Here is a 22,261-nt window from a genome sequence, read left to right as displayed (position 1 = left end):
AATATAATTACAAAATAAATATATGTATATCTAATTAATAGTGAAGTTTAGGAGAAATATGATAGGAAATAAGAATAATCAATCTTCAAGATTTGCCCCTGCCTGTGGGAAAGTGATAGAGAAGAGAATTGTCCAGCTATGGCAAAACCATCTGGTTATTACGATGGGTGAGCTGAGTACAACCTCTCATCAGCTTTTGAAAAGGCCTGTAGTATTTTCATTATTACCTTGATAAATATCAAGGGTCATTCTGAGTCTTAAAACAGAGATTGCTTTGACAAAGCTTTTAACTTCAGGCTGACATTTTACCTTACCTCCATGGTAAAGCACGTTTTTAGAGATTAATTCAAACACACTATTCACTTTGCAAGGTTAATTTCAGATTCACTTGGTTTGATGTCTTGCAGGTCTGTGGGTTTCTAATGACGTTGATGTTTGTATTTTTTAAAGCCAGAGGTGCTAAAGATTCACCTTGCCCTCACCTTCATTATTTCTTGGTAATATCTAGGGATGAGCTAATACATAGCCTCACAAGGGGTTTAAAGAAATCTTTCCAGCCCTCAGCAGGTAATGAAATGCAGGTAAAACAGAGGCACAGCTCTGCCATCTTTCCGGTCTGGGATGGTGACATGTTGGCTGTTTTGGTCCCATCATGAGATGCCTGATCCTCCTGTGGAGCCCTGTGGAGCTTATGCCAGGACCAGGCTCCTCGTGGGTCATCCTGTATCTCTCCTTGGGCAGGTCTAGGCTGGAATGAGCATCCATGTACCAAGGACAAGCAGACAAGTGCTCCAGCATGGGCATCTGTGGGCCTGTAGAAGCTTGGATCCAGGAGACTTGCACTCCAACTTCACTTGCTAGGTACTGCACTTTTTTTGGCCAGAATCAGGTGGCAGATAAACCCCTCCTGTCCTACTGTAAGTGCTTCTCATCCCAGCATCTCAAAGGCTGAGTAAATACTAATTTACAGAGAAAGAAATTGAAATAAGGAAGTATAAAGTGGCTTCCCTGAGAGAGCAGAAGTCACAGTTCAGTCGGGGGAGGAAGACCCATAAAAGCATCATTCATCTCTTGAGTCTATTGAAATCCCACCTTGAGTCTTTAACTAGAGCCTAAATAAGGTGTAACTTTCGGGTTGATGTTCTGCACAAGAATACATTTTACCCAGAATGAGTCAGTGGCAGTGACGTGAGTAGAAAACATGTCCCTGGAGTGCTCGTTTTACCCACCAGACACAGCTCTCTTGCAGGGACTTGTCCTCGCCGCGATGCTCTACATCTTCATAACCAGTGAGGCTGGCACATGAGCTGAATCTCTATTCAGAAAGAGGGGTTTAAAATGAACTGAAGTGCCTCACAGACTTTTAATTCAAAATATTTTCTTTCAAATGAGTTTGTAGGGAAAGGGGGCATTGGGAAAAATGTTGGGGAAAATGCATCTTTGGGTAAGGTAATAAGTTAAGCAGCAGTTTAAAGAGGGGGAAAAATCAGACACCAAGAAAAGTGGTAAAGAGGAAAGCAGCTCCATGAGGGAACAATTAATGAAGCATCAAAATTACATTTACAAGTATTCTACTTAGCTTAGTGCCACTTGAGCGCTAGTATGCTAATGCAGTAGGCTATTTATAGTGCAAGAAATCACTTCACCCCTTAAATTGCAAATTTACATTTGTGTATTTTGAAGGCTGGGGTGTGTTACCAAATTTAAGGGTGCTGACAGAGCAATTGGTATTTTGTGGAGCAACTCAAACTGAGGCTTTGAGTCAAAACAACATCATCCGTAGGGAGCTGGAGAAGTAAACATGTGCAGCCAAAGGTATATTCCCTGTTAAAGTATTGCCATATTCCCTGTGAGTGAAACAGCTTATACTCCTAAAGACGCCGTAATACTCTTTAATCTATAGGACTCAGAGCATCTGCTTAAGAGACAATTCACCCCGAAACCACGTGTGGAGCAGCTAAGGCTCAGTCTGAAGCATCTCCTGAAGGTGGGGACAGGACTGCCGTGTTACATACACATTGGCTCCCTCCTCCTGCAGAAAACCACGCAAAGCCCAGCCATCCTCCAGATCCGTGTGTCCTTTCCCCCAGACGAGTCATCCCTTGGAAAGGGGTGAAAGCCCCCAACCTGGGGGGCTGCTCCTCTGTTGGGTTGAGCCCCAAACCTCCCTCTTTCCTTGAAGATCAAGAGAGAGAGATGGGGTTTAATGAATGAAAAAGTGTGGGAGTTTCAGGAGAGGAAGGCTGGAAACTCAGCAAGACATGCAAAGAGTTTATGCAATCTTTATTTTTGAGCATGCAGGCATCTGCCTGCGGCACCTGAATGGCTGCAGAAATTGTTTTCAGAAATTAAACATAACCGAGCCCAATGTGCTGGGTAAATACTCTGTGACTCATACAGAGCTGAGCTACAGAAAACCCGAACGGCGACTGTCGCAGTGTTAGGACAAAATAACTTCTCAAATACATGATGCGTGTGACAGTTAGATGTGCTCATCTAATTGCAATAACCAACAGAGGGAAGAAGAAGTCATTAAGAAGGTTTTGTGTTAGCGCACACGTTTGATGGTATTTATTGCTTCCAGGACTGGTGATGATGGAGGCAAAAGCCTCCCAGATGCTGAGAGAGCTGTTAACAGCACTGTGCATTTTAAGCTTTCCCTGTCATAGCTGCAAAACCATCTAACATCACATGCTCTGCTTTAACTTACGTAGATCCTTACCCACAGGAGCACGCTTTTGCAGCATTAGGAGTCAGGTGCAACGTGCATAGCTATAGCCTCCTTACAGCTAAAGCCCCACAAATATAGATGGGACTTTACATTGACTTGTGGGTCAGCCTGTCAGGGTGGACGCTCGGTCACAGCATCACCTTGGAGTCACCTTCAAAAGACTTCTTTCAGCTGCATGCTCGCGTAGGGTCAGTGCAATTTCACACCCACATATGTGACATCAGAGTCAGCCTTCTCATGTGATAAATTACATCTCCGCTTTCTACTAAAATGACTTCATTACAAGCTCTGACATTTAGTTGGGTGCTTTTTATTTGAAAAAACTGGGTTTGGAAAGTTTACAAAGGCTCTCCTGGGAGCAGAAAATCAATACTGTTGTTAATACTGAGTTACAGTCGTTTGCTGCCATTGCGTGTGTAAACACTATTGGCAGTGTCAGCTCAATTAATTTTGCTGCCAATGATAGCAACAATATGGTAATAAAATACATCATATCTACAAAAGTTCCTGTTTATCAAACAGGTGAGACTTTCAAAGCATTTTGTTGTTGGCTCAATATGGATCCCACTGATTTCCCTGGGAGAGCTTGGCATTGCTTTATTTGAAGAATTTGAAGAGTGAGGAGATGTTGTCATTGATTCAGGGGAAGCAGAAAGACCTTTGAGAAGACCCTTGAAAATGCAGCCTTTTAACCACAAAAGCCTTCATCAAGATCAAGCTGGTCAGTAGAAAATATAAGCCCCTTTTCCTTCCAGGGGACACTATCATAGAGTCATAGAATGGTTTGGGTTGGAAGGGACCTTTAAAGGTCACCTAGTCCAACTATGTGAAAGCCTTGTGACATTTTGATTTTTATTTTTCTGGAGAAGCAAGATGCTTCTGGTGGGGTGGATGGGAGAGGGAGTTCTCTCCACCACACCGTGGAACAGAGGCCCCTGACACTTTGGTGATGGTGCGAGGGACAAATGGTGGCTGGAGAAGTTGGTTAATGTAGGGACCCTTTGGGCAGGGACACAGCACTGCGTGGAGGCCGCTCTGCCTTCTGCTCTTTCCCAGAGCCAAGGATGTGCATCTGCAGAGCCCTTGCTAACCTACAGTGAAGATGAGCAGCCTCAATATGGCCGGCATCACTATAGAAATGAATACAGGATTAGCCCAAATAACCTTTCTTTACTGCAGAAAGCTATGTATTCAGTGTCCATAGTTCACACACCAAATCAACACAGCCAGAGCATATAGATTTTAGCTTTCAAATAGTTTGCACTTAGTGCTCTATAAATAGAGCTACGTTGCTTTTCAGGTTGCTCACCCAACCCCCCCAGACGGCGTGTCATCTTCGGACATAACCATGTCATGATGGGTCCCTGAGAGTCATCTAACGAGGCGCAGTTTTGCACGCAAAGTCAAGAGAATCATCATTACTCAACACATTCTTGCTACCCGATAGCAGATAAATAGGTCTGCTGGGAAAAGGCATCTGTGGATGAATGGGTAAGAAACACTAATAGCAACAGTAAAAGGCTTCGGATGCTGATCCTGCTGTCTGTCATCAGTTATCCTGGAAATATTTATCACTGCTGTTCCTCCTTACTCAAAACAAACATGCTGGTTTTAATGCAGTGATTGCTGCTTTTTATTCTATATGCAGAGAGGGGTGGGGAGGGGGCAGAAATCAGCTGGCCTATAGATTTCAAAACAGAAAATGAGTATTTTCCCCTTGGTCTGGAAAGCAAAGAAGGAGCTGTCACATCATGTGGCTATCTCAAAAGCAGAGAAATTGTTCTCATATGGCTGAATGTCTTGTGATTCAGATTCAAGCAAGGCAGCTTAGCTCTCTAACCTCTCTTCTCCAGGTCTTTAGATTAAAATGGTGCAGGAGTGGTTTGGGTCTTTTATGTCTAACCTTTGCAGAGCCGATATTAAATTGTATGTATTCACGGAGCTCTTCTAGCACCAAGCCATGAGCAAGATTTACAGGAAAATTCAACTAAAGTCACAATGAGAGAAAGGATGAAGAAAGAGATCACAACTGGAAGGCTCTCAGAGGCTTAAAGGGGATACGAAGGATGAAGTTTGCTAGAAAAGCAAAATACAGGCACTCTAAACATCTCCAGGGAGAAGAGGTGAAAATACAGCATTCAGAAACAAGGGTATGAAGAAAGGAGGGAAAGGGATAAATGCTGAGTGTTACATATAGGGGTGAGAATTACGAAAAGGCAGTACAAGCTGATCCTGACTTTTCTCTAGCCAGAAAGCCTTTTTCCAGGGTTTTTGCAGGTGTGGGTTTACATAAGGAGTCTCCAGCCACGTGATGAAGCCTGCACAACCCAGATCACGTAGCCCGGCAACCCCTGTCCCAGGTCCATTTCACTGTGCTGTCCTCTGGTTTGGATGCAAATGGGGCTGTAGAGTGTAACATATAGACCCGTCAGATGTGTACCACTGAATACACGCCTAAAGCTGGAGGACATGAACTTCATCTATAAAGGATGCTAGGCAGCAGAAAATTATCTAGGGTGGGCTTCATTTGACCGTGTGTAGGTGTCCATATCTGAGCTACTGATGCAGTTAATGGAGAAGAAAGACATTCAGCTCCTCCTAAAATAGGTGATTAAAATATGTCTGATGAGTGCTACCATCACTTTCAGCTCTGGATGCTTTTGGGTACCCTTTAAAACATGTGTCTGACATGTTTATAACTTTTTTAGGAGAGGGTGAATGGTACTCCCAAAGTACCCCAAGCTGTGGGTGACAAAGTTAAGCGCGGTGGATCCCAGCATCGGGCTCTTCCATGGGCTGCAGGAGAACCTTAGAGGGAGCCCACAGCAAATGTTACCCATTTTATAGTGACTGTGACTGCTTAGCCTCTGTCCTGACACGTCAGCTTTCTCAGCGTGGTTCTCCAGACTATCCTAGGAAGGACTCACGATGGTCCTTGAATGACTTGAAAGTAAAAGTGATGTCTAAGTAGGTCAGAGCAGAACCAGAGGCACAGGTATAAAACATTGCTTTACTCTTGCTATGTATCTTGAATTTCCGAAGAGCTTGAAAAGTTTGCGAATCTAAAAGTAAGAACATGTACATGAGCAAGATCATATTAATGCTATCTTGAACTGCACTTAGCAAAGCACCAGGATGACATGACGTCTTGAAAGAATGTTAATTTTTATCTCAGATAAAGTATACCCTCATGGAGAGTGCACAGATGACCCGGTTATATGGGAAAATATATAGTCTGCAAGAAAAAGGAGATGTGTGAGCAAAACACACTGTGGTAGAGCCCACGGATAGATGTGTTGGCAAATTAAAATAACATGTTTCCTTTCTGTAGGAAAAAATAGTTACCCTCGTAGGGGGATCATGTCATTTAACCACGTGGAGAGTCACCGCTGTTGGAAAATGGGTCCCACCGAAGAAACTCCATTCAAACGCTTCATATCGATTGCTTTTTCCAAAAGCCGCAGTGAAATGCGAGTGCAGGCAAGGTCTTTAAAGAGTTTTCATCAGAAGCAGGCAGAGTGAAAAAGGGTTAATGGTTTCATTCACCCTATGTATTCCCACGAAAGCCAATGTCAGCCTATAGGCCTGACTAATCCCGAGTGTAGTTACTAATTGCTGTCATCCAAACAGTAGCTGGCAGCCATTTAATTTTCCCTTTCACTTGGTGTCATTAACATTAGCGACATATGGCTGCTTCCCTGCCACGGCTAAATGGCTACTGGCGAAACCTATGGCTTGAGCTCTGCAAACATGAAAGTCCATGATTAACTTTAAGCATCTCACTGATGTCAGGAAGAACCGGTTACAGACCTGGATCCTAAGTGCTTGAAAGCTGTTGGGTTTTCTGGGCACAGCTTACAACAACAGTACAAAGGTAGACTTTTAAGAGCATCTTTCACTTACACTAAACTAATGGAGAGGCACAATAAAACACAGGAAATTCTGGAGATGTAGCTTGAAACACATCTCACAGTTGTTGCAGTATAAATTATTACTTACTACTTAGCTTTCTTCCTTTCCTTTTCTTTTGTACTTTAATGTAGTAGAGCAGGGCAATTGTTTTTAACTCAGATTGCATGATTCTCCTGAATTACTTTTGTATCCTCTCACTTGAATCAAAACAGTAGGTCAAGATTTCAGATACAGATGTCAAACCTCCCAGGTTCACTGACTGCTATCTGCTTTTACTAGACTTAAAAATCCTTTAACTCTGCTGCCTCGTATACAGGTGTTACTTTTTTTGTGTGTTACAGTTACATGATCCTTCTCAAATCCAGCACTGCTTTCATCTGCCTCATTTGTTCACGTCTATCTATCTAAGCTGATTAATTTTTTAAATAGTACACTTTTTTTCTGCTGGCCTCATGCTTACTATGCACTGCAGAATGTTTGCCATGCTGCCTTCAGGTAAGATTTGCAGGATTTCCTATCTCAGGCATTTCAGATCCTGTTCAAATAGCACAGCAACCGAAGTGACAACATTGCTTTTAAAGCTCGAGAAATTTCTGGACTTTCTGTCATTTGGAAACATAAGGCAAGACAAAAAAAAGCCCAGATCTTAGTGATTTTTCTTGCTAGGAAGACAGCAAGTCCCACAGAGGACAGTAAATAATTTTTGGCCACATACAGCAAGCACTGAAGATGAGTATCTAGCTTTCTATTTGTAAATTGAGTTCTTCCCATTCTGAGTTTTAAAATTAAATAATTTAGTGAAACCAAAGGGTGACAGAGCAGCTGACAAAGCATACTCTGGTACTCGCTTTCCTCACCCATCCCTATGCCACGCGGGATGTCTCCTCACTTGAACTGACTCCTGCCGTTGCTGTGTTAGTGGCCCCGTTGCCTTCTTGAGGGTCCCTGCAATCGGCAGTACTTTGGGGGCAGTAACCCTCATATTGTGGAAAGCAATTCCGCAAGCAGCCCCCCCAGGTCTGCTTCCACCCTGAACTGTATTCAAGGCCAACAACTGCAGCCAGAAGTGCACTTTTCTGGAGGTTGACCTTATATCCATTTTCCTTGTACCAAAGACATGCTGAATCCAAACAATATAGTTTTCTTCTCTGTACTTTCAGGGTGACTCCCCTGAGGCACGTCTAGGAATGCCTGCAGCTTTGTGTGTTTCATTTTAGCAAATGCAAAGAGAATTGCTGCTCCAGCTGAAATCAGTGCTCCTCAAACATTGGATTTTATCCCACAGTCAAGGTGAGTGATGAATCCTTGGGACCGACTTTGTGAGCTGCCTGGTCCAGGAGCACAAAACATAAAGCAGCATCACAGTTTCTATCCTGTTCTCCATTTTTTCTGGAAAGATAATTTGACTTTTTTTGTGTACCAGTTTACACAAGCTGCTTCATTTGGTACCCCGGTGAGGGATGGGGACCATCGGTGGAAGAACCGATAACCCATTTTCCTTCCTCCAGCTAGAGCTAAAAGCAGAGCAAGGCTCGCTATGAGAACAAAGGGAAATTTCAAACTTGTCTCCATTAACAGAGCCTCACAGAGCTCCCTCCAGACTGCTCCAGCAAGGTCCTCAAATGACATAAAATGAGCAAACGAATCCATTTTTGTGTTAGCATACAGCCGCAGCGCTGACACCAGCCAGGGATGGCGAGGGGGGTTACACGACGCAGGCGAAGATCTGACTCTACCCTTACACTCCTCATCTCTTTTCAAGAGATGAATAAAGGCTGAGTCAAACCTGGATCACAGTGAGCAGGAATTGCAGTAAAATTGCCAAAAAAAAAGTCACTCAACAAATTAGAAGTAAAAAAAAGGGCTATGTATTGGAGTTTGAAAAAGTAGATCAATAGGGACAGGAACATAATGTGCTAGCGATGAGGAGCGCTGTGTCTGCGCTGGGTTTTGCTGGTTAGATAAGAGGCGGCAGAAAGGAGGGAAGAGGCAGGAGGGAGCAGGAAAGTGAGCAGGATTGGCGGAGATGCCAGGGAGGCAGAGGACCCTCGGTGCCTGAGGCAGTAAAACACCTCATTAGGAGGGAGTAGCTCAACATTGCTGGGGAAGGGGAGACAAAATCTGGACTGGAAGGCCACCACTGAGGGAGAATCTGCATAATTCTGGGGATAATAAAAATTTGGGTCAGGCCACAAATAAGCTGCTCTCCCATCGCATGGAGGAGGGTTGCTGTCATGGTCTGGCGAGGAGGTGAGCAGCCCACCGCACGTCCCACCTGGCGGGATCCCACCTTAAGGGGGGACACGGCCATCCTTAGCACCGGAGGAGCAGGGAGATGGGTGCAGGCACTCCGCATCGCCCGGCGCTGCCAGGCACAAGGATGGGGAGCGGAGGTGCTGGCAGCCAAGCGAGGGATGACGGGGCCTGCAGGCCAGCATCCCGCAGGAGGGCCAGGGCAGGGGGCTTTCACCCCCCAGTGCCTCTCCCACCCCAGAGCCTTTGGGGGCCGGGGAGGTCCAATGGGGGAATGCTGCCGTGCCCCCCAGCAGGGCCGGGGCAGCCGGGCGGTGTCTGCGGGGTTTCACCCCCCGGTGCCGCTCCCACCCCAGAGCCTTTGGGGCTGGGGAGATGTAACCGGGAGGCTGCCACCGCGCTCCCCCTTGCCACGCCGGGGCTGGCCGAGTCTCGGCAGCGTGCGCCTGCGCTGCCTGCCTGCCTGCCTGCCTGCCTGCCTTCCTCCTCCTCCTCCTCCTCCCGGCCCCTCCTCCCGGCTTTGGCGGTGCCGGCAGCCGGGAGCGGGCGGCCGGCGGGGCCGCTGCCGTCCGTGCCAGCCCCCGGGGTTATGCCCGGCTGCAGGCGGGGCGCAGGGCCAGGGGCTGCCCGACCCGCCGGCCGCGGCCGGGGCAGGGAGGTCTCCGGCAGGGGCAGGGGGCGGTGATCCCCCCCCGCCCGCCGCCCCCGGGGAAGGGGTGCGCGGGCGCTCCGCGGCGGAGGAGGATGAGGATGAGGATGAGGATGAGGATGCGGCGGGCCGGAGCGGAGCGGGGGTACCCGGGCAGAGCCTGGCTGTGCTGCTGGCTGCTGGGCTGGCAGGCGGCCGCCCTGCAGCTGCCGCCCTGCGAAGAGGTGAGATTTTCCTCCTCCGGGGTTTTCCCCATCCATAGGGGCGGGGGGGGGAGGGGTGCAGAGTGGCACCCCAGGAGGGGGTGTTGCTGGTTGTTGCTGCTCCCCCAGGGCTGTTCGTGGGACGACAGAGGGGTCGGATCGGCGGAGAAGGACCCTCCGCCGCGGTGCTGCCGGGGGCTCTGCGGGGCGGCCGAGCCCCCCCGCATCACGCGTGGAGCGGCCCCCTTTAGCCGTCGGTCGCGAAGCCCCCCCGCGGTTGTTGCTGCTCCCTCCGGTGCGTGGAAATAGCAGAGCCCCCCTCCAAACGATGGGGACTCAGCTGGCCTCGCTGCTTTTCTATATGCCGTGTTAAATCAGCGCAAAAGGGGGAGAGTAAGGGGGGGGGGTGAAGCTGTCCCGATCCCTCTGTGTCAGCCCGGGGTGTCCCAGGCAGAGCCGAGCGTGTGACATGGGGAGAGAAACTTTTTGCCTTTCTCCTATTGTAAAAACCCGAAACAGGAGGGACTCGGTGGCTTCGGAGCGGGGAGCTGGGGCTGCCGGGCAGGGATGCCCAGCCCTGGGCCGGCTCCGGGTGGCCCAGAAGGAGCCCCGATGGAGGGGACCGAGGCTGAGCCTCTGCTCCAGGGTTTCCATCCTCCCTCCTACATGCAGGTAGATCCTCTCTGCTACTTTTCAAGAGCAACTGGGTCTTTCCTGTGTTTTAAATGTAGGTATAGGGGTGAGGAGGCTAGGTACCACCTTCCCAACCAGGTCTTGGTGGCTGGGGCGCTGCTCTAGCAAGCAGAAACCTGCAGGTGTGTTGACAGCGGTCAGTCCCCTTTCTCCTACCCCTTCGAGGATGCTCCGGGAACAGAGCTTTCTCACCTCTCCTGCTGCAGTTGCACTGTTTAGCAAGAAATAACTTGTATATCCTCAGACTGGATTGGGGGTGGGTGACTGCAGCCAGGTCGGAGCACTCGGCTGGCGAAGGGTCCTGATCCATGCTTGGGGGCTATTGCAGCGTGGGACCTCCTCGGCTGGGGGTGCAGAAGCCCATGTCTCCTCCCTGTGGTGAAAGAGGGCATCCCTGGCCCGGGGAATATTCCCTCTTTGCCTGTTGAACCTACTTTTTGTCTTCCAAGGAGCAGAGCCTCAGTGGGAGAGCTCAGTGTCAGTCTGCCATGGGAAATCTTGCAGCAGGGGGACATGTGGGATACCCAAATCGGTGGCTGTTTCTCCTAAATGTTGGTTATCCTCAGAGAGGGGGATTTATGTACCCACCTGCTTTGAATTACCTATCTCCCTGTTCAGCTGGTGAAGGGAAACAGGACCTTCTAAAGCTGATCTCATCCTAAAGTCTTTGCTTAAAAAAATGAACCTCTGCAGATGGTTACCAGATGTAGAGCTGGTATTTTGAGCATTACATACTGGGCTTTAGGTGTGCAAATTCTTTCCTGAGCCCCACTTCTGTGCCCCTTTGGATCTGGACGGGAGTGCTTTTGCTTTCTTTTCAGAAGGATGGACAATGTTTTACTTTAGTTTCACTTGAATACTCATTGAGACAGAGACATCCCTCACTCACATGGTTAAAAAGCTGTATGTTAACTTGTGGAGCCACGCAACCATATGTCCCAGGGAATATAATTACAAACATGTCTGGATGGAGGGGGAAAAAAAAAGCTTGCAAAGAACCAGGGCAGCAGATGATCTGGTTTACAAAAGGGAAGAACAAAAGTTAATAGTTCATGTAAAACGTGGCTAATACCTGGCTATTATGTGTCAGTCTCAAAACTTTACCATTTGCCCTAATTCAGCCTAATTATTTGAGTGATCTGGGTGTATTGCCGTTAAAATCACAACAGCTCCCGTTGTGATTGACTCTGGTTTGGGCAGGCTCAGACAGGGATGAAGTTGTGCAATGAGAAAGCACAGCCTGTTAGAGGCTATTGCAGTCCTTTGAAGATTTGGTGAAGGTCTTATTGTTTTATACCCAAAAGGCTTGAGAAGCACAAGGCTTAATGCACTGGCAGGTAGTTCATTTTGAATCTATAGGGGATCTTTCCTTTAGCTGCGCTTTTTTTCCTCCCTTCCTTGACAGCTTGTTTTTCTGTTTCCTCGCTGTTATGAGAAATACAGATATCTGCCAGTTTGTGAGATTTCTGCGCTGGTACGGCATTTGGAGCAGTGGGATCTCTGGCTATGCCTGAGGCTCCGTGGTGCTCTGATTACATAGATAGTAAAAATAATAATGTATAGCAATGTCACTTTCCAGAAACCTTTTTGTCATTGGCTTTTTTCATTGGGGACTGTAGTAGTTTAGCACTTAGGAAAGGCATGTTTGTGCTGCAACCCAAATGTACGAGCAGCTCAAATGAGTATTCCCATGAGTTTTTGGAGTAAATTGATACAGCCATAAGCTTCTGGCACAATAGCGTTCGGTCCAGGCTGTGATGTCCATTCACATCGTGAGCTTTCCCTGAGCTCTGTGATGCCAGCAGCTAGTTTGAAGGTGAGTTAGGTGCATCTTCAGGAGATGGAAGCAGGCTCTGGGCTTGGATGGCTGGGGTACCGCTGGGGTGCAGAAGCTGGGGAGACCCACTGCTGTGTCCTGTGCTTCTGGTGACTCAGTATCTCGGATTAGGACAGTAGTAGAAGAATAACTGCTTGGTGAACTCTTTCTGCCTATGCCAATGATGAACGGGATACTAATGCAAATGTTTCATGTGTTGCATAAATTATGACTTTGAGTGGAGTTGATGACACCCATGCTTTTCACTGATATTAAATGCACATTCAGCTATTACGATGGAAATGATGAGATATTACATCTTATTTTCCAGTGTTTGGTGCTTTTTCTAAACTTTTCAACTGAATGAGTCTTCTTCAGCTTCCCCTTAGAGACTTGCCCAAATCTGAACAGATTTTGCATTTAGGACATTTTAACTGATACGCAGCCTAAATGGATCTTTTCTTCATTTAATCATTCCTTACCCTCTGTTTAAGCAACCATAAAAAAAAAAAATCACTGAGTGACTCTTTTCTTACTTCCCATTCAACCAAATTGTTTGCAAAGAGAGATGCGGAGCATCCAAGCTGCTGGCAAAAATGTTTTCTTTCATATACCCTGCTTGACTCTCAGTTACTATGCAGATTGAGAGCAAACACATATGTTTTTGATACAGATAATGAATGTGATTCTGCTACATTGGATGGTTTACCTGCCGTTTCAGTAGGTAGGTAAACCAAATATAGAATTAGAAAGTGACTAAGTGAATGGAAAAGGTAATGCTAAATGCCTTCTATGAGGGGAAGTATTTTTGTACTAGTCTGCTGCAATACTTCTGGAGAAGATAGAAATGACAGAAGAAATTTATTTGGACAATGAAAATATCTTTTATAAAATCAATTGCAAGACAAAGCCAAAGAAGTCTTAAGGAGGGAGAGGAAGCATGAACTTGAAACTGGGTCAAGTACAGTGGATTAAGTATGTTGAAAAAATGTCAATTTTCATGGTGAGAAAAGGTTAAAAAAATGGGATGTGTCTAAGTTAAGTGTGAAGTATTTTAATTATATTAGTATATCAAATCAAGATGCTAGGTACTAAGCTAAGCAGCCTGGGAAGCAAGGTGAAGTTCTGTCTTTCCATGTAAAGGATGGAGAGGAGATACGTGTTAGTCTTGGAAGGATGTTGTGTAACAAAGCTAGATAAAAGTCAGCATGCTTGTCACCAAATATACATGGCAGGAATAACAGGGATGTCTGCCAGAAGGAATCTGAGTGTCTCATACACTCTTATGTTGTAAGGGAACTGGACCTGCTGGGGAAAAGGGTTGGGGTCATTGTGGGTGACTCTGAGACAGCCCATGTGCTCATGGTGAAATAAGTTGGATGGATGATAAAAAAAAAAAGGAATAAAACATGTAAGAGTGCTTTTGTGCCTTGTCATTAGTACTCGGGAACCGTGAATGTTGTGTTTGTTCTTTAACTGGCTAATAAGCATACAGTGATCACAGCAGAGGGTGATGCTGTCTAAGTGAGGAGGGAATAACTTGAGGGAGGAGGAGAAAGAAGAACATGCGTTAATGCATGGGGTAGAGAAAATGAATGAGATGCAAATCTTTAGGATGAAGTAGAAATAAAAAGGCTTTCTGTGCACTTGAAAGGCTAAATGCTATTACTCTTAAAAGGTAATACTTTTTTCTTTTCATGTAACTGTAAGCAGCCTCTGGACATCTTGATCTCTGGGATTCATTTAGTCTCTGTTGGCCTTAAAATCTCTGAAGAGATTAGCTCATCACTAAACATCTAGGAAGGAATTCTCCTAAGTAGATTCCCTCGCTGTCCCTTATTTGTACCCTTGCCTCTTTCTCTGAAGCATCTTCACTGGCTATTTTGGCAACAAAGCACGAGCTATCTATACCAGCTGCTGGGGTGATCCAGTCTTGTATTCCCTGATTTCTAAACACCCTGAAAGATCTTAGACTCTTAATTTATGATCAATTCATAGTCAGCAGAAGAGGCTGTGGAAAGATTCCTAGACAGATCATATTATTTTTATCACCTCTTGCTATGCAGACTTGTGTCTTTGAGGTGAAAAGAGAAATGTACAGCTTCCATTTGCCATGGTGATGGAGGGTCATAAAAATGAGGAAAGAAGAGCAAAAGCCCATGCTATAAAACTGCTGACAATAAAGCTGATGGAGTGGAAACATGCACAAAAGGTGAGAAGACAGATGCTGAGACACAGGTACTGCAGCAGTAAGCATTGCCACCGCAGCACGTAGGCAGACCAAGGCGGGAGGTGGGGGGAAGCACAGGAGAAACCAGTGAGATGTCAGAATTTGAAACCTGAGAAGGACAGATGCTGGTATAAAAAATGGAAAGTGAGCCATGGTCGTAATGATTCAAGAATAAGAAAATTAGGCATGGTGGAAACTGCTATAACAGACCATAAACTCAAAAGACTTGTAGACATTAAACCAACACAAGATTGCATTTCTTCTGCCATCAAACACCACTTGATCATTCAGGATGAGTAGTTATCATCTATAAAAAAGCCCGTGATTTTCTTTTCTCCCCACCCCCCCTTTATTACTCATAGCTTGTGTAGATTTAGAGAGGGCAAGCGAGGACAGGAGCTCTGCTGGGATTCCTGACACATCCATGCATGGTGCCGGTGGGGACCATCAGCAAGCTGGGTGCTGGGAAGGGTGTACGCAAAGATTTGGGTTGTCAACTGCCTCCTCTGGGCCACGTTTTCCACCGGGTGTTGTTTGGGAAAGATTTAGGAGTACTGTGCATTGCTTTATGCCAGCTGATGACCTGGGTCAGAAGTGCTGGAATCGCTTGAAGGGAAACCCTTGCCTGCAAGTCTGACCCTGTGCTCAGCAAAGATGTTGGCAGGGCTCCCACCAACTGCAATGACCGCGGTGCAGAGCCAGGGTTATCAGGACTTGCAGAGATCACTCTGTGGTCAACAGGGAGATGCCAACAGAGCAGGCTTCCCCCGTGCCCTACCGGTAAGTCGCTATCGACAGTTGCTGAAGAAAGTGGTAAGCCCCAGTTAAGTAGAAAAAAATAAAAAAAGTGGAGAATAGATAAGGTTGGTAACAAGAAAGGGAGCCTTGAACCCCTCATGCTTGAGATAGGAAAGAAACAGTGTTTGGGAGCAGGTCAGGGAACAGTTCCTGTGTGTCTCCTGGACATTGCCAAGGTTTTTCTAGGGGCTGCTACTGCAAAGGTCCTGTGCTGGTACCCAGCATGGCTGTGTCTTTCCTAACTCGTACACCTACTTGGAAAAGAGTGTCCCTCCCACTCCCCCTTGGTAATATTTTAGCTCTTATCCTGGACCTGAAAATCTGTTTAGGTTTTGGCTGCTGGCAGTGGAAACATTTTGGTTTTCAGTCTTTTGAAAGAGAAAATCTCTGGTTTTGAAGAAGAGGATGGTTAAAAAGCCTTTTTTTGTCAACTTCCTTTTTAAAAAAAAACAAACCCAAACCTTTCAATTACAAAACATTAGCCAAATCTAAAAATGACCTTGTTTCACAAGCATTGTGATACTCACTTTTATAAATAGTGCCAGACAGTAATCGCTGTGCACTTGGGACATGGACTCACAGCTGATTTAAGATGATCTAAGATGACGTTTGCAGCCGAGCTGCCGGCTCCTCTGCGTTGGTGCTGGCGATCCTGTCACTGTGTGCTGTCAGAGCAAACGCTGATTCAGCCGAAAACGAACCTGCCAAAAAAAAAAAAAAAGATAAAAAAAAAGAAAAGGGTGAGTGTTTAGCTGGGTGCGTGGCAGAAATGACTCAGTGTTTAGTCTCCGGGGGGCTAGAAGTAGTGCAGGAGGCTTTGGGACCCACCAGGCACAAAGCTGGTCCCCTTTTATTTTATTTCTGGAACATAAAATTTTGGTCAGATAGAGCTAGCCCGGATTTACACTGTGATATTGCTGGACGTACTAGAGCACGTCCAAAGAAGGGCAACAAAGCTGGTGAAGGGTCTGGAGCACAAGTCCTATGAGGAGCGGCTGAGGGAGCTGGGGTTGTTTAGGCTGTAGAAGAGGAGGCTGAAGGGAGACCTTATTGCTCTCTACAACTCCCTGAAAGGAGGCTGTAGCGAGGTGGGGGTCGGTCTCTTCTCCCTAGTAACAAGTGATAGGACGAGAGGAAACGGCCTCAAGCTGCGCCAGGGGAGGTTTAGGTTGGATATTAGGAAAAACTTCTTCATGGAGAGAGTAGTCAGGCACTGGCACAGGCTGCCCAGGGAAGTGGTGCAATCACAGTCCCTGGAAGCATTCAAAAAAATGTGTGGATGTGGTGCTTAGGGACATGGTTTAGAGGTGGTCCAGGCAGTGAGGTTAACAGGTTGGACTCGATGATCTCAGAGGTCCTTTCCAACCTTAATGATTCTATGATTCTGTGATTCTATAATGGCAAGGGGATTGTATTTCCTGACGTAGGAAGAAGAAAATGAGAGGTGTGTGTTAAAGGTGTGAAAGAAATGGACTGTTGCTCTCTGTTGTGGAGGTCTGTGCTCTGGCTTCAGAGAAGCAAGGAAAGGTATTTGCTGCCTGTAAGGTATGTTTTCAATGAAAAAAAAGAAAATTCAGATGATGGGCTATTCCCAACGAGAAAATTTCTTTGACAGAGAATTTTTACTTCTACAAAAAGAAGGCAAATCACTCATCCTATTTTCCCTTGCAGATATGACATTAACCTCTCTTATCTGTTAGTGTTTTATGGTCAAGAAATACAACACACAGCAGAGATGGTTTATGGTGATATGTGAAGATTATTGGAAAGTACCTACAAAAAAAAGATAGGAACTGTATTATTTGGTGGTGAAAATGCTGGGAAGCTCAATTTTCATTTGTTTAGATTTCATTCCACCTTTGAGGTGCAAATATTTTCCAGGGATAGTCCACGGGAAAGTGGCTCAGGGTGTTTGGGATTGGTTAAAAGGATAGGCCCATCCTGCCAGATACAGGAGCAGCATCAGGAGAATAGATTCACATAAACAAGGTGAGCCGGTCCATGACACTGGACAAACCCCTGGCCCTCTTCTAGTTCCCAGGGTAGACATAGCCAAAAGAGCTATTTTGTATGTAATAGTTACCAATGATGTGGGTCACTAATGCTAATCTTATAATCCAATTTGATGAAAAAACCACGCTTTGGGGAAACAGTGAACTTTCCCTCTGAGGTTAGAACTGACCTGAACATGCTTAGAGGTATTTTTGATGTAGTGAATATGGTTAGAAAATTGAAATGCATCAGATAACCAAGCTAGAGGAAGAAGTGATGGAGAGTGCAAAACCTGAAGATGCCATTAACATAATTGCTGCTGGCTTGATAAAGTACAGTGCATATTTAACAGTAGAGAAATCACTGTCTAAATTGATCGTACTGTCCCAGAAAACTAAAATACACTGAGGTGGTGACTTTTAGCAGCAAACTCAAGGGTGATTTAGACCTCAGCTGTTGACTCTTAAAGTGTTAATTTCCCATCGCGTTTCTTGTGGCCTGTGAAATCCTTCTGGTTTTGTACTTACTCTCTGAAGTTTCTCAAAGGAAGATCTGCACACGGGCCGGCCATATTTTATACATGTGCAGGGGTGGTGCTGTGTCTTTTGAGAGACGAACGTCAGAAATGGATGACTTCTGATTTTTCCCAGGCTTTTATATCCATGGCTCCCTCCTGCTGGCAGGTCAACAGTGCTGATCAAATGCTGCTTGTTTCTGGTTAGCTGCTTTTTATCTCTGGCTCTGTGGTTCCTTAAAGCAAATGAAGAAAAAGAAAGATTTCCCAAGACAGTTCTTTTCTTCTCTCTTTGTTTGGTCTTATTTCATCCAATTTTTAAAACATTCAGACTTGTAAGGAAAGAAACAGAGGCCCTGACCAGACTCCTTTACAGCAGGTTTTATGCTTGCATGGAGGGAGTATGAGCTGATGTGCATCTCAGGGATGCTGGGGGGAGGCTGCTCAGTAGAATTGGGGTGGAGAAATGATGCAGGTCTCCACACCACACCTTTCTTGGCAAGCACCTGCCCTGCAAACCTGCTGATGAGCAGCTTGTCTTGCCTTGTGATGAATGTCAAGTGCCCTGATTAGTGAGGTAATGGCTGTCTCCCCGAGAGCTGCTCAAGTAACAGCTGAACCCAAGCCAACTGTCTCCTCTTCCAGAAGACCAGACAGGGTGACTCTGTCGATTAACGCTTGGTTTTGATGCTGAATATAGGATTCACCAGGACTCTGAATTCTCCTTTTTTTGGCTGGAAGCTCACTGTGCTCTGTGTTAGCCTCTGCATGGCAAGAGGCAGGGATCCAGAGGCGCTGCTCAATCCTGCACTGGAGCAACATGTCCTGTTAGTGTCCAGGCAGCCTTTTAGGGATGCACAGACCAGGTATCACAAATAGTTCAGCACTGAGCCCTGCACTGCTACTGAAATAGCTGTGATCAATGATCAGATTCCCATTCACCCTAGCTAAGAGGAGCCATAATGTAAAAAAGAATCAATTCCTATATCTTTTTGTTTTGCGGTATTTTTAACTGCACTTAAAGCCCACCCTACTTAAATGTTTGCTGGCTTCTCTAGAGTCATCGCTTTTTAGTTCCAGCTTTTAAATTAAAAAAAAAGAAGCTGGTTTGCAGCATTTCCCATTGCAATACTGACCTGCTAATCTCTTGAACTGCTTTGCTAAACAAGGAAAAAGATTTCCTTAAAACCTCATCATGTGGTTATGCAGGAATCACAGCTTTCATTGAAAAAGCGGGGAAAAGAAAATGTAAGTAAGTCAGCTCCTCAGTATTGCAGAGAAGAGTTGGAAAATGTGAACCTTGAAAAGCAAAAATCTGGAAAGTTAAATGAACTGGAGCTAAGTTGCATAGTGTTTTAAGGTCCTGTGGCACTTAAATAAGTCGTATGAATTTGATGGAGTGGAAGCAACGATGCCTGACTCAAGGTTTTGGGAGGCTTTATGTGACTGTTACTGCAAGTACAATTTGCTTAACAAACTTTGCCATTATTGAACAGCATTTACACTGTAGATAGTCTGATGGGGAGTCCCAGTGGCACCTCATTGAGCACCACAGTAAATTATTTGGGCTGCTTTCTCTAGCCTGCTAAACATGACAGGCCCAAAGAACTTGAACTGTCCAGATCACCCCAAGGTTTGTTAGCGTGCTCCCTGGCATGGATTTGCCCATGAAAGTCGGCACAGGATGGGATGTTGCAGTAGAAGCTGTGGATGAACTCCCACAGTAGTCCTCCAGTTAGACAATAAAGATGAATAGAGGCAGTTTTGTCATGGGATGACTATAACTGGGTACAGCTACTTGAATACCTACCATGTTAGGAGGGCACGTAGCACCCTTGTAGTTCTTCAGGACAGCAGAAAAACAGTGTGAACAGAAAACTTGCTCCAGTGATCCATACATAGTCCAAGCATGAGATCCTGGTATTATGGAAGTAGCTGAGCACTGGGCAGAACCAGCATTTCATACCATGAAAAGGACTTATCTGGCTTTTAACTGTACAAGCTAAGCACCTAGTCTGACTTAGATATCTAGTTCTTAAGACAGAGACAGTCACCCTTCGAGACTAATTTTTCCCATCCTGAAAGGGTGGTGTGATTTTTCTGCTGAATGTGCCCAATTTTTTCCACTGACTACAGAGGGAATCTGGCTTATGTCAGGTAGATGTTCAACTTTTAGTTATCTAAAGTGAAATAAAATGAATCTGGACCCATCAGTGGAATTAATCTCCACTGTAACTGAATTACATTAGCTGTTACACAAGCTATGAGGTTGCTCTGTAAACCACAGGGGTGAAGGTGTGTTGATAAGGCTGGGACATGGTGGTGGTGGAGCTAGGTCTCTGCAATGACCTAATTACACTGGAGAAGGGACCCAAATCTTTGCCTCTGGACTGCTGAACTAAAATGAAAACACAGCAGGAGCACAGCCTTGGTCCTTAGTTCTGGAGAGTTATTTGTGAGTAAAAAGTTATATTGTTTTGCCTTGTAGCAGCTTCCTACCAAAGGTGTGTTATGACACAGCTGAGTCCCTTCCTATCCAGGGAATAATTAACACCAAGCTCATACCAGTGTAAATTTTTGTCTATGATATATGCAGGATTAAACCTAACACGTAAGCTTGCATGTAATGATCAGCTTGTAATTTATTGCAACTGTTTGTCAAATGGGCTAGACCTTGTATGTGGATTTAATTTCCTAGTGCAAAAAGGCAGGTGTTGAATTTATGATTGCTTACAATGTGCATGATTAGAGGCTGACTGCATTACCTGGGCAGGAAAACCAGCTATGAATGCAGCTCTTTCTTCTTGTTGTAGACTGGATCGTGTCTCGCGGGTGCAATCGATAGCAAGGGACAGCTCAGGAACCGTGCCTGAGCAAAACTCTGATCTCTTCCTTGTCCTGCCTTTCCCCCCAGTCCATGGGCTGGTGAGTCACTGCTGATTTGACTGATACAGCCGTTGCGATAACGCATTACCCCGCCCCTTGAAGGGGGATTAATGGTGCTGCAGCCAAAGCTCTGCCTGCTGCTGTCACCCCCCAACTCCTGCCTCAACTCAGCCTTGGTTCTACACGAGAGGGAAGCTTGTAGCTCCAGGCACCATCTGGCTGCTAGAAATGCTAACAAATTTGGATTTATATCTGCCTAAAAAGCTGCCTTAGCCCTATGGGTAAATCTGGACTTCAGAAGAAGTGTGCACTGAGCAGGGCTTGGCTAGACCCTGCTACTGGAGATCATTTTGACTGGGGTTAGCAGTGTGCGTACAGAGAAGAGTCTAGGGGCTGAACGCAGCTGTTGGCCGATTTAAATCTAAGATGCATTTTCTCCATCATTTGCTTAGCTCAGGCTGCCTTGGGCTGCTAGCTTGTCCTTGGTTTTGTTTGCTAGTTATTCTTGCAGTGGAAATGGACTCTGTGGGCTTGGAGGCAACCCAGGAGGACAATATTGGATGAGGCTTCCTCATAAGAATATACGGTTACATATTTTTCTTGTCAGGCTGTGATTTAAGATCTTGCTTCGTTCACTGAACAGGGTTATTTCAGACACATAATACAGTTAAGCACTCACAAAGGGCATGGTTCTATCCTGAGACAAGTGGTTGCAAGTCAGGCAGAAGCTCCTGAGCTAAACCTGCCAAATGTGACCTCCCTGTGGTGTTACAGGTGTCATCAGTCTCTTTTTTTGTCTTTTTTTTCCCCCAAAATGGAATATTCATAAAAACATGCAGCATTCCCAAAGTTGAGTATCGATGAAGATTCAGCTAAAAATTGTAAAAAATGCCTTATTTGCTATGGGTTGCTTTTTTTTTTTTCCTGTTTGAAAATATTCAGCCATCTGGTCAGCAAACAAATAAAATGCTGCATGATATTGGCAGCAAAGCATACACTGAAAAACAACTAATGGGAGAAGGAAATAGTTCACAGTCCTTCTGTAGTCTGGTGGGTTTTGGTTTTGCAATTTTTTACCCACACAGAAGACTGCTGAGTTAAATTTGTATTTGTAAAAAGCAGAATCTGGTCATGATCCTCATATAAGTAAATGCAGCTTTGGCAAAGCCTAAAGTCAATAAAAATATTTCTATTATTTTTACTTCCCCCAAGGATTAATTAGGCTCAGTGAAAGAAGCACACCTTTTCTTCATTATCAGAATCCTTACTTTGCAGTATTATATGTAAGTGTAACAAATAAAGTCCTAGTTATAAACACGTTTTCTGTCAATGTGGCCACTTTGGTTAAAATCCTGTCTTGAAGAAATTATGCAAGTTCAAGTTCTAGTACAAATAATTTGTATTGACACAGAAGTGACTAATACCTGTAGCTCTTGTCTCTCTTCTTTTGGGGACTATATATCTTGGTAGAGGAGCCTTTGTATTGGGGTAATGTTGGGTAATGCCTTCCGCATGGAAGGTTTATTTCACTATATCTTTCCCTGGCTGTACCTAAAACTCAGCCTCTGAGGAAATCAAGGTCTG

General features: G+C 45.4%; 1 protein-coding gene across 1 annotated transcript in view; it reads left to right on the top strand.

Moving 5' to 3' along the window:
- Window positions 1–9,679: 9,679 nt before the first annotated feature.
- The window catches only part of ELAPOR2 (endosome-lysosome associated apoptosis and autophagy regulator family member 2), a 103,807-nt gene continuing 91,225 nt past the window's right edge, over window positions 9,680–22,261 (top strand). Inside the window, exon 1 of the mRNA XM_082309106.1 lies at window positions 9,680–9,769. The gene's annotated coding sequence lies outside the window, so the exon portion shown is untranslated. The remainder of the gene's footprint in view (window positions 9,770–22,261) is intronic.

The sequence above is a fragment of the Platalea leucorodia genome (assembly GCF_965183815.1).
Source record: "Platalea leucorodia genome assembly, chromosome: 4".
NCBI lineage: Eukaryota > Metazoa > Chordata > Aves > Pelecaniformes > Threskiornithidae > Platalea > Platalea leucorodia.
The sequence above is the reverse complement of the archived record's forward strand: the minus strand, read 5'-3'. Positions and strand labels throughout refer to the sequence as shown.